The 14,942-nt window shown below is 46.1% G+C and overlaps 1 protein-coding gene across 18 annotated transcripts in view; it reads right to left on the bottom strand.

Moving 5' to 3' along the window:
• The window catches only part of PPFIBP1 (PPFIA binding protein 1), a 120,220-nt gene that overhangs the window by 74,299 nt on the left and 30,979 nt on the right, over positions 1 to 14,942 (bottom strand). For 14 of the 18 annotated variants that reach the window (XM_074587860.1, XM_074587774.1, XM_074587749.1 and 11 more), the window contains one exon: positions 14,298 to 14,373. The gene's annotated coding sequence lies outside the window, so the exon portion shown is untranslated. Of the gene's footprint in view, positions 1 to 12,506; positions 12,620 to 14,297; positions 14,374 to 14,942 lie in introns of all 18 variants that reach the window. The other 4 variants (XM_074587871.1, XM_074587756.1, XM_074587850.1 and 1 more) reach the window with 1 other exon arrangement.

Genomic DNA, 14,942 nt, shown 5'->3' with positions numbered 1-14,942 from the left:
CCTTCGTTAAAACTTCTAACGGTTCCAAATAGCAAGCTCTTGTTTCTTGCAAGTGTCCCAAGGACAATAAATGCATTCAGGCTTCTCATAGTATTTTAATGAAATATCAGTTCCTGCTCCTCTACTTGACTTGCAGGCGAAATCTGCCATTTTAAGGAGGTAATCTTAAGCAGCTTTCCAAGAAATGTCACGAATACTAACTTGCCATTTCTGTGCTCTGCTTTCCTTTTTTTCCCCCCTCCCATAATGTTCTATTTAAATTGTCTTTAAAAAAAAAAAAAAAAAAGTGGAGCACTATCCAAGATGAAGTAGTGTGAAGTGATGTGCTGTATTTTACAGACTGCAAGACCTGAATCAGTACTAATTAAAAGCCTTCAAAAAAGTAGGAGTTTAATTCCCTGTGTTGCATTATTTTGTGTAAGAAAAGACTTGGGAAAATAATATGAACAAGACAACTACAACTACTGGCATCCCGTTTTCCTAAACCAAGCCTCAGTTATCAATGAAACAAGCGCTGATGTTCAGTCACACTTCTGACATTTTTGTGCCCATTTTGAAGCTTCTGCAAACCAACTTTATTGTTACTCAGCCAAAAGGTGCTTATGATTTATAGAAATGTCATTATTTAAGGAGAAGAAACTTTTACTTGCTGTTGCTACGCTGCAATACGAACTCTGTCCACAGCCCTGGAGAGAACTCCCAGTTCTTGTCAGCCTCTTCCAACTTGGCACAGCCAAGGACAGACCCCGGGTCAAATCCTGCATCCCGTGTTGATGCTGCAGGAGGTTCTGGCTGTGGCAACAGTCTCACTGGGAAAAGATCCTACCAGTGTTCGGGGAGTTTCTTTCAAAGACTGACTTTGTCTGTGTTCCCTTGCAACTTATACTTGGGCCGGACTAGATCGCTTATGCTGCCTACACTGCCTAACTACTGAACCAGGAGGAAAAGAGCCAGAGGATACCCAGGTATCAGGAATAGGGGACCCAGCAGCGGCCAGGTATCAGAAATAGGGGACCCAGCAGTGGAAGGGCAAGGGCAATATTGAAGAGGTGACCTTCCATGGAGGGAAGCAATTTAGCACGTAAGTGTGTACTCAACTGGGAAAAGACAGGTCTGAGTAAGGCACCTATGACATCCCCAACACAATGTGCCCCAAAGGCAGCCTGCTGAGTAAACAGGTAACAAAGCCCATCTGATCTAACCATGTGCCTAGGGCATTGGGAGGAAACATTTAGCACTGATCCTACAGTGAGTGACCAGCAAGGCGACTTGTGCCCAGAGGGCAGCGCTCCAGCTAACAGGGCTGCCCTGGGAGCTTGCAGGATGAAGGAGGGAAACCCACGGGTTCTGGGACAGAGGACTTCTTCAGGCCTGAAACAAATACTGAGAAGCCACGGCCAGACAGCTGCAACACTCCCTTCCAGCTAGAGGAAACATTTTCCACACGGTCGCGGGTGAGTTCTCATGCCACAGGCATTCCTCGGGCTGTACTTCACAGTGCTCCTGATTGCTGAGACCACCTGCACTGTACTCACACAACACCCTACACTGAGGCAGCCTGGCCCAAGGCCCTCCTAGTACTAAAGCAGTGCGGTCCAAGGCAGAAAACTTCCAGATTAGGTGGGGACAGCAATTTTGAACATCTACACAGCAGCATACCAACTCAAAGGATAAGCCTACACTGTGAAAAATATATTCTTTTCCTAATTCCGACTGCCAAACTCAAGAGACCTAACCTGACTGAAGACAGACATAAAGATGAAGTAAACTGGGCATTAAATCAAAAGAAACAGCTTAGCTAAACCAGTCGTCCTGAAGGGTTTAGGTTAAAAGTTGCTCACCTGAGCTGAGACTCCTGTTACTCTGGTCTTCATGGCTACTTTAACAGGTTAGCTTACCCTGTGCAAAATTCTCACCAGTGGGAACTTCTCACTTTTGGGAACTTCGCACCAGTAGGGAAAAAGACGGTGCTCCACATGAAAATACCATCCCAGAATCTCAATCACAGCTCCACACTGCTACTAAGGCCATTCTTAGTGTGGACGGATATTCAGCTCGTGGCTGAGTAATTGTTATCTTGTAAATAATCAACACTATACCTGTCTGCAGATCTCAAGCAATTCATCTGCAAATCATTTAGAACTGAGCACAGGATGGGGGAGAGGAAAATCAAGTGTTATTTCCAATTAACACTAGAAAATAGTACAGTGCTCTTCTGAAGCAAGAAAATACCAAGTAACAATAAAAAAAAGAGAAACACGCCGAGCACATGCATGCCAAAATACACATGGCACCACAAGGACATCTCCAGTATCGCTGCAAGAGCAGCCTGTTTCTTGGAGGTTTCTTGTCCAAGAACCGTGACCCATCCTGGCGCTCCTTTGCTTGTAAGATCTGACAAGATCCCAAGAAGCTGGCGTGGCTGCAGGCCAGCAACTTTGTGTTGTGCCATGCTCCAAGAGCCATATGCAAATGCCTAATGAGAGTAACATGACTACACACGTTTCCTCTCCTGTTGTAACACCAGCAAAGCTCCAAACTTCTTGTAAATAATACAGGAGATAGCAACTCAGCCGTAAGTCAGGGCTCCATGGTGTGGATCACAGCATTCTCTACAGCTGTCATAATACACTATAAATTATACACAACACACACTCTTAGTAACGCAAACCTCAGAACTGTCTACATATTTTGCAGTAGTAGAGACTAACACACGCTAAAAACTAATCAGACAGTAGAAGCATTAAGAGACAGCCCTAGTTCATTACTGCTATTTGTTGTGTACGTACAGAGTTTCTTGCTGTCATAACTGACTACACTAATAATTTCTTCTCATGTAGCAATGTGTTGGGCTTCCCTTTCCCATCCTCCCAACAGGTAGTTATTTCAGTTGCTCAGAGCAGTGCTGCCCCTATCTTTAGTGACAGGGGATTATCACTGGTCGGCAACACTCCACTGAACACAGAAGCATAACCTTAACATCACACCCAGGCACCGAGCATCTGATCCAGACAAGCGCTTGCAGGAGCTATGCGGAGGACACAATACCACATTTGTGTTGGCCTGTGTACATCACTCCTCCTAGTTCTCTGCTCAGAGCACTGCAGCGCAGCTGGCAGAGGTCTTGTGAATAGGAGCACAGCTGCAAAGAAAGTCCCTAAATGAAACGACGAGAAATGGCTATAAAGGAGCAGGAATACACAAGTGGGGCAAGGCTACCTACTCTACTCACAGGATGCAAAGGTGTTAACTTCCAACAGTGTCCAAAAACTGCAAGGAAGCAATAAACAGTGGCAAACTGTTGTACTGAGAAGCACCAGAAGCAGAGGGAGGAACGAGAAAGAAAGGCAGCAATAATGGAAATCCACACCAAGGTCCTGGACGGAAAAGCATCAAACACACAAAGCAGCTCCTGTGAGCACCTGCAAGCTGGCAGCTGCAGGCTGCTTTTGCTCCATTGCCAGACTATTTTGGGGCTGAAACCTTTGACAGTCAATAAGGTTCTCCCCAAAATAGCCAGAGGTGTAGCAGAAAGTGGCATCCCCCACCTATCGGATTTTCATCTTGTGCTGGGAGCTGGGAACAAAGGGGACCAGAGCTGCCGTCAGCTCAGTTTCGCTTTTCCCAACAACGCTGCAGCACCTGATAGGATACATAACCCTAATTTCTGTCCACACACGGGCAGAGATGGCTGTTTGCTGCCCAGATGGCAGAACCACCACGACTGCTTTACCACTGCCATCGCCTGGTGGACCTCAGGCAGAACGACACCCAGGGCACATCAAGTCTCGACTGCTCGGCATCAAGCCAAGCGGGCAAACCAGCCAGAATACCCCAGGCGCGGAGCCTTGTGAGTGCAGCCAGGACTGGTTGCTCACTCCCACAGCAGAGTTGAACTTTCCAAATATTTTGAACAGCTCCTTATCAGCAAAGAAGCTTCACACCAGCTCAGCATTTCACAGTGTTTATAGTCTGTCCCCTTAAATTGGATTGACAACCTAGTTGAACCACAGCCTGAAATAGAGACAGTCTCTCTGTCGGCACAGAGTCTTTTCAGCAAGACCCACCCAGCCTGAGATCAGCAAGTTGTGCACGCCCACGTTTGAGGACAAGCATGCTCCTAATGGGAACAATTTTAACACCAGCTGCCTGTTTGAGTAAGCGACCAAAACAGGACCTCAAAATACAGATCCTGCCAGCTTTGTGCAACCTGTGGGTGCTTGCAGTAACACCAGCCCTCTGTGACAAGGTCCACAGTGAAATACCAGCTCTCCTCATCTTGACTGACTTCAGTCCATCAGCTGCCAGAGATGACCTCTGCCACAAACCGAAGGTGAGCAAGTCTCCACAATCTTCCTTCCTTCTCCGCTTAGAGGCACTACCAGAGCACAGCTATGGTGGTGGCAGGGGGGCACCCAAGGGAAGGTATTTGGGCCCAAGGGAAATGCTGAAGTTACAAAACTCAAATCAAGTCTGCAACAAAGACATGTTCTCTTCCAATATGGATCTTGGTCCAGATCACTTTGGTTCTGTGTGACACCACCATCACACAGAAAAGCAATTTCTTTACCAAGGTATTTCTACATAAAATTTACTTAAGGTTACATAGAACCACTGTGACCCATAAGCTTGACTCCACACAGAAAACAAAACAAAAAATATTCAAGTGAATCAGGTCAAACGAGGGCTGCTCTATTGTATGAGAGAGCTGTGACGGTGGGAAAGCAGGCTGCACCTGCAGAAGTGAATGGGCCGGACAATGCCTTCACCAAAGCGACTGGAGTCTGGGAGGAAGCTCCCCTGCCTGCCCAGAACACAGACAACAACTCAGCTAAAAGTTAACAGCCTTTGCCACTCATGGGTGAGGACCAAAATGCTGGCCACTCAGTCATCAACCTGCAGGGACAGCCTGCAATACTAGTGCTGTTAGTTTATCGGGTACTGATTATTATTAGCTATTGATGCTTGTATTAGTTTCATTGTTGTTATTTAAAAACAGCTTCTAACGGTATGAGAAAAGGAACCTCCTCAGGCGTAGGATGGTTGGCTTGTGGAAGGTGCTTCAAACATCCGACCTCTTGGATGATGCCCACCAGCAAGAATGATTCTACTCCCCAAATGCGCATCTTGTCAGTGCTGCTCACTGTAGGTCTCTGAGGAACAACTTCATCTCCCTCAAACCAGGGGGCTGGTGGTGGGGGATAAATCAAAGTCCCTACTGCTTTATGTACCTCGAATCAGCATGCACTGAACTGCTCAGGGGGGAGGAAAAAGTAGAAAGGGTGTTTCCCAACCTACCCCCTCTTTAAACACCTCAGTACGGGTATACCAGAGGAGAATCGGGCCTTCAGAAAAGAAACAAAGATAAGAGAAAATATGGCAATCATTGTGTTATCCTAATGAAATGGACTGAATTCTCTGGCCTTACCATTACATTAAACACCAGATGATTCAACTGAATTTGATCTCCCCTCATGTGGCAAGGCTATTTCCTCTCCTACTTTCTCACAGTAACTCAGATTTGTCTATGTCCTATTTTTGGTATCTAAATTAAGAACATTGCTCATAACCAGATTATATGGCATTTATTCTGAAGCGATACTGACACCGTTAAAAATTCAATATAAACACCCTGTGGACGTAAGCCATGACATTTATATACCAGATTAATAAGCACTAAGAGGAATTTCTGATGTAGGGCACATGACCTCCCCTTCATTTCAAAGGCAATTATTTTAATACCATGATTTCAAGAGTGCGACATGTCCTTGAAAACACTTGCAGACAGACAGCTTTATCAAAAAAAGCCTCCAATTCCTGAAAAGACGATTTCAGGTGCATCTCTGGTTTTGAGACAGAGAACATCTGGGAGTGAGTGTATGGGCTGGCCAGCAGATAAGCAGGCTGAGATAAGCAGGCATCAATTTTATGCAGTATGGATCTGAGCCCACCTTAGACAAATGGAAGGCTGGGGGAAAACTGACAGACATCCTGCTTCAGCCCATCTCTAGTTGTAACCAGCACCACTTGTGCTGCCATTGCTGCCAGCGGAGCATCGGTCTATCCCCAGTCCGTGCTCCCAGAAGGTTCCTGGAGAGGTCTCACCGCTCAGAGCTGCCCTTGCCTTTCACACCTTGTCACCTACTCCTTGATATTTTCCAGATACCTCAACCTGGAAGCTACTGCCTTCTTAACTTCAGGGGGCCAGCTTATAGCTTTAATCACAAGAGAGAACACAGGCAGGCTTCCTGGTTATCACTTGTCAAACCTGGTCAGCATCAACTCAGCCTTTCAAAAACAGGAGAAACAGAATCATAGAATGTGTTAGGTTGGTAGGCACCTTTAAAGGAGAACTGGCCAATTTGCTGTAAGGAGAGCTGAAAAGATGACAACAGCTGGTTTTCCATTCAAGACCTTAAAGTTCTCAGTGCTTTCTGATAGGGGTTTGATGCCCCAGGCAAAAAAATGACCTTGTCCAAGCTCTTCTGGGCAAGGGCCATCCGCACACCTGGGCCATCACCTCCCAGCCCAGGGATGCCCCAGACAGTCCCAAGGGAAGGCGCATGCCTGCTGGCATCCTGCACACCCCAAGGCACAACATACCTTCCTCCTGAAGCAGCAGCTGAGGTGGCTTCCCTTAAACATCAACTCATACCACTTAATTTTGCAATCAAAGATCATCACCTGTCCTGCTAATCCTAGCCATTTCCCAAAGCCACCCTAAATCCTGGAGTCATATTACTATAGATGTACTACAACAAATAAAACTGTAAGAAGGGAGGCAACAAAAGTCCAGCTATCACGCAAGGTTTGTTTGTGAGGTTGTGGGGATATGGGCAGCTGGGCAGGCAGGTTTAACATGGAAGTTTCAAATTTAAGATCTTAAAAATGAAAAAATACTCTGTGTTCCCTTATGTTATTTCAGAATGGTATTTCCTAGCTACACCAATAAAACTGGGAAGGGTAGTAACCAAGTTCACCACAGGGAACCGCACTGGCACAGGTATCCACCACAGTACCTGCCCCCCGTTTCCCTCTGGCTGCGATCACCTTCTGGCTGCCATCTCACACTTCTTTCCTTTCATTCAAGCTGGTGTCCACCCTTTTCCTTCCCCGGATACTTTCTTACTCTCTTGGGTGCCCATGATGTTTGCGATTTGTGATCATTCCGTAATACATGACAGCTTCTCCCTTCTCTTTGCTGCTCGCAAACAGTTAGGAGGAAGCATGGGGGAAAAAAAAAAAATCCCAAACAACCCTGCCCTCAGTTCTCATGCTTGGCACAACTGCAGGCACAAACGGGCAACGGCAGGAAAAGTCCTCTTCAGCCCTGTGACTACTGTGTTGGACGTTGGGGCGATGGTGCTCCAAGGAGCAGTTGCCATGTGAGGCCAGGCACAGCATCCAACTCTCAAGGCTCTGCCAAGCAGAAGGACATGCAATTCTTCTTACAGCTGAGAAGTTACCCAAGTTTTGGTGAATTTGCATTGGGGGGAAAGAGGAAAAGCAAGAAGTATCCAAAGAGTCAGGTAGCTCCCTCCCTCTCTTAATTTTAAATACCTAAATAACACACAGAGATACTAAAGGATATTAAAAAAAATCGTTGGTAAGGGTTATCAGCATGTTCGAGCAATTCACCCTGAACACATTCTTGGAAGCACTCACCATTTTTGGTTGCAATACCTCAAAAAAACACAAAACACAAAACTAAAAACAAAACAAAACAACAAAAACAGCAACAAAACAGCCCAAGGCAAACATGCAGCTCCCCACATGCTGAGCTGCTGATGTTTCTTCTGAGAGAAGTTGTCAGATGACAAAGGAGAGACTGCAAAGACCCAGAAGTGCTCGCACCCTGCAAGTAAAGCTTTCATGCTGCCGCAAAGTCCAGGTCCCAACCCAGCCCTGAGGGCTCCCCAGGCTCAGCAAGGGAAAAACATCCCAAATGGTGAATAGCCACATTCAGCTCCTCAAAGAGTCAGCTGACAAGCAGTCAGCAATTTGGGTACCATGAGAAACACTGGATGAAACTGGAGCCCTGTGAGCATGCCATGGCTCAGGACAGCTCTGCTCAACACTGGAAGGGAGCATATACAAACGAGGTATCAGCTACATGAGAGATTCAAAGGAAAAGAAAAAAAAAGATATTGGCTATGATATCTTGGTGCTGCTGTCCACCGTTGAAGGTCTGATCTGACGCATGAGGATATCTGTCCCACTCGTCCGAAACAGAAATCTAAATATAATCTTGAAGCTAAGTCTTGATCCCCTAATAAAGGCTCGGCAAAGTTTTGCATCCACAGACAGAGCACACACGTGGCTGAAGACAGCTGCTTTCTCCACCACCTTCACTAGCAGGGCATGCCCAGAATAAAATTGCGTTAACTCACACAAGATTTTCACCAGAAAGTTTATCAAACAAGGCATCTGAAGCCAACCAGAAGGTGGCCAGGGAACCTCTGAGAACGGGCGGAGAAGCAGCCACAAGATTTTTCCAAAGAAAGATGAAGAAATTCTTTGTGTGGTTTCCATGCTCCTCTGAACCAAGCCACTTTTCACCAAGCAGATTATCTTTCCTCCCCAGGAGGACTAAACTGTTCTAAGGCTGCCCAGTTCTCCAAAGCACCTTTAGAAAAAGCCAAAATTCCTGAAAAAAGAAGTTTTGACTAACTTTGAACAAGCAGTCAACAATACTGTTACCATGACTTCCTCTGTAACAGGGTTCGTAATTCTGCAGTTCGCTATTTGTGCCACTCGCCTTTTCTATATGGCATGCAACACATTTGAAAGTCTTCTCAGGTAATTAAGCAGCTGTAAATCAAGCCCTACAGCCTAGTGCAGTTGTGTAAAATTATTTTTGCAAATGAAGTAATCCCAGACACCGCTCTGAGCCCATGAGGTGAAAAAAGAATCCTAGCGTGGCATGTGGTAGATGAGACAAAAAGAATCAGTTTCTATATATGCCATGTGTCAACACAGTCCCCATTTAGGATGGCTCACTTTTCCCATCTCAGTCTCAGATGAAAAACAAGATGCGGAAAAAATATTTCCGTATACTAGAGAAAAGGTTTCCCCTGCTTCTGGTTTGAAGGGGAAGAGGAGGGAAGGAGCAGAGAGATGCCCCAGCTGGCAGCGAGTGACACTCTCCCCTCCCCAACAACCCTAACCCAATTTACATGCCGCTTCGCCTTTATAAACTCCAGACAATTCCTCGCATACCTCCAGCCACACACTGAGAAGTGACAACCACATCAGTAAGTTAGACAAGGTATTTAAAAACAAACACCAAAAAAACACTACCAACAAATGCATTTAACTAAATCATTAACAAGGTTAGGCAAGATCATGAAAGATAAACAGCTCTCCCTTTCCTTTTGTCGTCAACCAGAATCAAACTTTCCCCACCACCACCACCCTTCTGTAGTTTGAACAAGAAAGAGGTGTAGTGCTCTTCTAGTACAAGTCAGGGAGCTGGGAACTCAAGTTGATTTTGTTTCTCCTTTCATGGCCTAAGGTCACTTGACTCCTCATTGTTATTTGCCCGATTTTACAGATGGGGAAAGTGAACAAGAAACTACTACACACTGTTATAGAAATTATTCAATTTATAGCCGTATAGTTCTTTGAAGATGCAAACAAAGTGCCAAGCATTATTACTAGATGATGAAATGATATATTTTCTCCCCCAAGCTATACAGAGGAAGAAAAAAGCCATGCAAACAGCCAACTGTATTCCTAATGAGATGCAATACTCAGAAAGTGGGACATCTTAAAACAGATTGGACAATCATCTTCCAGCTCACAAAGATTATTCCCAATACATAAACCTCACAGGATTATAAATGCAAGAAAAGAAGTGTATCATATGACTGGGTTTCTGCAGACAAAATAAGCTCATCTAAATAAACAGGGGAAATGTACATTCTCAAGCTTGAAGAGAACAAAAAGAATTTCTCAAAGAACTAAGGGGAAAAAATTAATCAGGTTTGAAAGCTTTGTAGGGGATGAATTTATGTTTTCTGAATATAAAGCGACCATCAGGATTGGAAAAGTCAATTAAATAAAAAGGGCCGTATGGGAGGGAGGCAGTGTGCAACAGAGAGGTCACACGCTAGATAAACAGGGCAGTATGCTAACTATTTACAGATAAATACAACTCCCGCTCTCTCTGCAGAGATTTATGTATGTTAAGAGAGCCACCAATAGTACTGTGGGTGAGCGTAACATTAAGTTACATTAACATTACTCAAACCACATCACATAGAATGTGAAGAACAAAAGCATAATAACATACTGCTTTCTGCAAGCAGCCTCTCAAAAGAGAGGGAGGAAAAAAAACAAACGAGAAAAATCCTGCCTCCTTCCATCCCCACCACCACCTGCCGGCGCAGCACTCTCCTTCCCCATCGCCTCCAGTCCGAGGATCATTGCTCAGCTGACAGGATTACATGGGATGGGGCGTCATTCACACAAGAGAAATGTTAACTTAAAAATAAATAAATAGGTTGGTGGTTTTAACTCTTACCAAATCCAGCAGCAAATCAGATCAAACCTGACCTCTGATCAGTATCCCCACATCATTTAATGCCCTAATACAAACATACTGGCTTATGGCAAGGGGAGGTCTGTGCAAGAGGAAGGCACCACATTCCCTAAAAATGAGGAATCTTACCTTGCACTAGACCCACTGCTGTGCAGCAGTCTTGGGTAACACATCAACATGAAGGCAATACCCCCACCCTACACATCCTAAAGCTGCAGCAGTGTGAGCTGTGCCATGCCCCACATGGGCACCACTTCCCTGCCCAGGCCCCGTGGGGCTCTGCCCCACGCCTGCCCCGGCACGCACACCACAACCCCTCTGCTCCAGCAGCCCGGCAGGAACAGGGCTGGGGGTGGCCCAGGAACCCCCGGCGCCCCACCCGCGGGCAGTGGTACAACTTCCATAAACATGCAGGGTAGCCACAGGCTCTGGGGAAATGTTTTAAATTATTACTATTTTGAGCACATTTCAGTTGAGCACAACTATTAAAAGCCCAAGAAAAGCTGTGTGTGGGCTGGACCCTGCAGGACAAGTTAGCAAGTGCTAATAAACACAATAATGAGACGCACGGAGAAGCAGCCTTGTAATTCTTTCCCTTCTATATTCAATGTGATACCAGGGAAAAAAAAAAACGAAGAAACCCAAAATACGAATTTCTGTCTTTTGCACACAGGCACTGTAACAGGGTGGACTGGACATGTAGTATTTCAGTGCTGCATGTGCATGCTCCGTTTCAGTTTTGGACACCCAGGCAATCTGCCATCACCAAGTGCAGACTTTAACTCAAAGCAGTCCCAAGAACTGATGGAGTGAGGTGAAGAAGGACCTGGAAACCTGCATGGAATTTGCTAGGAAAGAACAACAGCCACAGGACGTATGAATCAATCTAGCTACACGGACATAGCTGAGTTTCTGTGTCTTCATGGCACCACATTAAAGAGGCTCCCTCTGCTAAGGCTTTTTTTAAAAGCCTTATTTAGCTTTTCTGGATTATTTATACACGCTGCCTTAGTGTGGGCCATGGCTGGACTTTCAGCACCATATTTAACACGGTGCTTGCTAGGGAAGGAACAACGGGATGGGAATCCATGCTTCTACAGCTCAATAGAGGCAGGAGGCAGAGACACAGAAACGTCACTCAAAACACATCAGCGTATTTTGTGTGGTGAGACTGAAGCTCAGACATCTGGGCTGAACTTGAGGCAACGCAACGAGAAAGCCCATGTTCCTCCCCCTGGCCGGGAGATGCAGAGAGCAGCCTGAAACGCAGCCCACTGCTCCTGTCAACACTGAGTCAGGCATTGGGATTTCTTGCCATCTTGTCAGGAAAGGCTATTACTTATTTATTTAATGGTGAAAGCAAGCAGCAGCTGAAGAAATCAGCTCCAGCCTTCTGGACCAATTGCTGAGGGCAAGGGGTCTAACTCGAACAGCATGCCTCCAAATACCAGAAACATGCCAGCACTGGAGCTACAGGAATGGAGAAAGGAGAACTGAGCACTTGCTACTACAGCCTGGGATGGATGGGCATGGACACACAACCCTTCCGAGGAGCAATAGCACAAGTGACAGGGAAAACAAAGCAGATTTAGGTCCCTAAACTTCTGTTGCTCCTGGGGACGGGAAACCAGCACAGCATCTGGAGAGCAAAGAGGTAGAGACTTCCAGTGAAGGCAAGACATTTGCATGGTGATGCCAGCAGATTGAAAGTCTCCAAACACACATCCAGCAGGCCATGGCTGCCAGCCAACATCGGACTTTTAACGATGTTTTTACAGCCATGACCGACTCAAATTCCAGCAACTCTGATAAGCAGCAATAAAACTGAAGAAATGTGACCAGGATGGGAGACAATAGATGATAACTGCTTCTGGAGCCAGCAGACCTCTGATTAAAAACACAGGGAATAAAAATATTTGACACTGGAATTCAGGGTTCCTGACAAACAGGGAACAACACCCACCTCTTTCCAGGTTCAGTGTGAGACCCCGGGCAGCCTGTGAATCCCAGAGAGAGCTCACACACAGTGATTTACTGTGGGAATAGTCAGAGATCCAAGAAGAGGCACTCCAAAGGCTATGGAGAGGGAAAGGGAGTGAAAGAAAGGAAATAACATTTCAAATGAGACACCAGTCCTTGCATACTGTGGGCCTGCAGAGCAGCTAGGGATGCAGGACAGCACTAGGCAGCAGCAGTGACCAAAGCCAGGAGAGCACCGAGCCCTCAGTGGCAGCACACGAGTGGTCCCAGACAGCAGAGGAGGGGCTTGCTGCCCTTTCCAAAGCCCGACGTCTGTTAGCAAACCTGTGGGTGCAAGGCAAGCACCCCCCTTGCGTTACAGGCCGTTAAACGTTGCGAGGAACAGCAGCCATCACTGACCATATCAGCTGGCCCCTGGGCAGCGTAGGGAACATCAGGGTGTATGGGCACCAGCCACACATGGTGTGCAGGGGAACTGGAGGGCAATCCAACCCATCCACCACAGAAAGCATAGACAAAAAGGCAACAAGTCCCAGCTGGAGTGGGGAGACAGCCTTATGAAGCATGAAGACAGCAGTTGAGAATAAGGGGGACGGAAGCGGGACAGAAGCTGACAAGCTAACATAGGCAGACTTTCATGGGCACTGGACAAGTGATCAGAGCCTTATGTAGATGCATCACAGGAATGGAGGTATGCTTGCTTCTCCAGCGGGCTAACACACACCACCTCAGAGAGGACAGTACAAACAAATACCGTGCTCGTCACCCAGTGATAAGACAAGGGGATGAGGGGTTCAGAGACAAGAGCAGTTGGAGGGCAGCAAGCCAAGACAAAGGATGCAGCACACTCGTAGACATGGGTCGTGGCAAGCGTTTGTACAGAGTATAAAACAGAAAAAACACATCAGTCAGAAGGAGAGACCCAGCAAGCAGCAGGGACCCCACTGGTGGTGTCACGGAGTGAGCACATCCTCGCCGTAGGGTGCATGGCTGAAATGCAGATGCAGCAATGCGACCCAGCTCTCCACATGAAGAGCCAGTTGGAATTTAGGATGCCAAGTCATGCTAAATCATACTGTAATATCCAAAACAAAGTAGATGAGACATATCTGTTCCCAAGACAAGACTGACAGCTCTGACATGCACTAGGCTACTTGGATCAAATCAGTCTAGACTGAATGCAAAATGCTGCTCCTTGGAAGTCAACTAAACTAGGCCATTTCCATGGGGTAATGCAACAGATAGTCTATTTTGTTGCATGCGTTCTCACATAAACTTGCCCCAGTAACCTGAAAGCTCTTGGCAGTTTCTCTGCACACTGCCGTAGACCTGCTGAGTCAGATTAACTGCACACGCACAGCGCGGAAGCATCACGCAGGCACGGCAAGTCCACTGGGCCTCGTACTGGTGCACTGGCGTTGCCAGGTCACTTCAGTTTTATTTCTTGCATAATCAAAATATTTTACATTGCTCTGCCACAGGCCATATGTTAACTCCAAAGCCACTGTCCTTAAAACGTGGGAAGCCTCCCTGAATCTGAACAGCAGTTCAGATGTTAAGTGATCCTTTAAAAGATACCAAATAAATGGGTGCCTATACAAGCAGAAGCAGCATGACATTCTTCTACAGCTCCTGCTGGAAGCTGTATACAACATCATTTTAATGACATTTGAAATAAAAGCCTAAAGGAGCCGTTGTGTAAGGTATCAAGCAAAAAACCAGCAGATATGCAGATATTAGAGACATCACCGATGTGGTGGGTTAGACTACTCACCCAGGGGACCAGACTTAATGCTGATCTCCACCGTCACTCTTGAGGCAGTACCACTGACCCATAAAAACTTCTGACACTGGAGAGAAAGAAACAAAGAATTTAATTAATCACCACAAAGTCTGAGGCAACTTAACAGTGGTATCTTATAAAGCTTTATCATCAAGTGACACAGGATACAGGAAGCACAGCAGATGATGTCCATAAAAGCATTAAAAAAAAGCCAATATGAAGAGATTAAAGGATGACAGCTGATGTACAAAGGGGAAATGAGCTTGTTTATTCCAAATAACTTCCAGCAACATTATCTCTCAGTATTTCTACATTACACGGTTGGCCTGTGCTTGCCCTCCACCTCCCCAGCTGATCACACATGTATAAAACAAAATGAAGAAGGTGAATGATGCCTTGCAAAGGCTTCCTTCTCACTATTGCGACCTCCAAAAATCCCAACCAAGTACCCCACGGTGTTGAACGTTGATCAGAGCACAAAGCAAAGCCAGTGAAAGTCAGAGCAGCTCACAGCACTGAACCAACCCTACAGCTCGCTCCCAACAGCTATTCCTGAGTCTCTTTACCGTGACTATTTTGGTAAATCAAAGATGTTCTCTGTTACTGTGGTTTGACAGAATGTTTTAGTCACGGATA

Source organism: Larus michahellis, chromosome 1 (assembly GCF_964199755.1).
Source record: "Larus michahellis chromosome 1, bLarMic1.1, whole genome shotgun sequence".
NCBI classification, from domain to species: domain Eukaryota; kingdom Metazoa; phylum Chordata; class Aves; order Charadriiformes; family Laridae; genus Larus; species Larus michahellis.
This window is presented reverse-complemented; position numbering and strand designations above follow the sequence as displayed.